We start from the raw sequence: 1,618 nt of genomic DNA, 5'->3' as shown, positions 1-1,618 counted from the left end.
GCCTTTCATGACTTTAAAAAACTGACACAACATTTTAAGTAAGTCTATGTTAAAATAAATAATAATTTGAAACTCGCTGATGCACAACCAGCCTTTGGAAGAAAAATTTCTTGGCTGGTAGTGCAGGCATGATTTATTATTAAACTCTCTCCCTTTTTTCACTGAACTTGAAAATTGAGTTTTGATAGGTAATGTGTGATTATTTATTTGATTCATTCGATCTTCATGTTTGTGAAGGCCATTTATTTGCCTTTCGCACAAATTATTCCCTAAATCTTCATCAAAACAAACATTTGTGTAGCGAACAATGATTAGTTTCACAAATAAAAATTTATCTGCTCATAGGTTCAGGTTTGACTAGTCTTTTTATCTTGTAAGAATTAATATTTATAGTAGTTAATTTTAACAAATTGTTACTTCACTTTCCAAGTTAGACAGCGTAACTTACCAGTAGATGCCCTGTAGATTTAATGGGTTGGTGTGAGCTCGACAATGCCTCTCATCATCACTTGTGACAGTTGCGTAACTTTCTACCATCTGTTGTTGGTGTAGCCATAGTTACTAATGTTCATACGGTAAACTATTGTGTTATACATGTATATGCGCCTATGGATTGTGTGGGCTTCGAAGCTGTGTGTGACTCGCCGGGTACCGGATTAAGATGTCACATGACGCAAAGGCTATATATACAGAATTATCAAGCCTCTAGGTCCTCTTGACTTTTCTTATTGGTAACTGACCTGTAGAATCTAACATGGTGTCATAGGCAAAAAATATTTATGCCGGATTTATCATATGGTACAAGACCAACAATGAAGATGTCAGGTTGTCAGCCTGTAGAACAACTTCATTGCCGTGAGGATATTCCCTTAGTAAACTCATGTTTGACCGACCAATAAGGTCAGCCTTATGCATACCTTATGAGAAGGATGTAGACTATGGTCAGTTCAAAGATACCAAAGAACGCATGAAAGTAAATTTGATGGTATTAGGAAATACAGGGCAAAACAACTCCTGAAAATTTTACTGGGGCAGGTTGTACACGTTAGGGCTCCTACTGACATTGGAACTGAGGGTACCGTGCTGAATAAGAATACCTCTCCTTATAGCTACTATGTTAGGGTGGAGCGAGATCCAGATAAACAAAAGAAACTTTTTTGAGTTATACCCGGATTTGTCTGGTGGCTGTGACATGGATGGAGGATGGAAGAGAGGACCAGCCACCAGCTACTCTCAGAGGTACCAGAACTAAAATCTTTCTTTCGAGGCACAAATAACAGGTTGAGAATGTGATGCCACTTGGGAACGTGGAGCCAGTAATTGGCAAGTAATCCAGGCATGAGCAACAGGTTGGGAATGTTATACCAACAAGAAATGGGATGCAAGTAAAAGGCGAGCAACCCATAAGCGCTCAAGGTACAAGTAATGCTCGGGTGACAAGATATGGCAGAATTAGCAAACCACCCAATATGGGGACTATGAGGTTTATCGAGGTCCACTTGTAGTTTTAGATACAGACCGATGTCAAGTTCTAGTTTTGGTGTGTACAATGGCTCAGGAAGGGATCTGGATCCAGAAAATTATATGATTATTATGATTAACATTGAATAGATGTGTA

This window comes from Watersipora subatra, chromosome 3 (genome assembly GCF_963576615.1).
Source record: "Watersipora subatra chromosome 3, tzWatSuba1.1, whole genome shotgun sequence".
Taxonomy (NCBI): domain Eukaryota; kingdom Metazoa; phylum Bryozoa; class Gymnolaemata; order Cheilostomatida; family Watersiporidae; genus Watersipora; species Watersipora subatra.
This window is presented reverse-complemented; position numbering follows the sequence as displayed.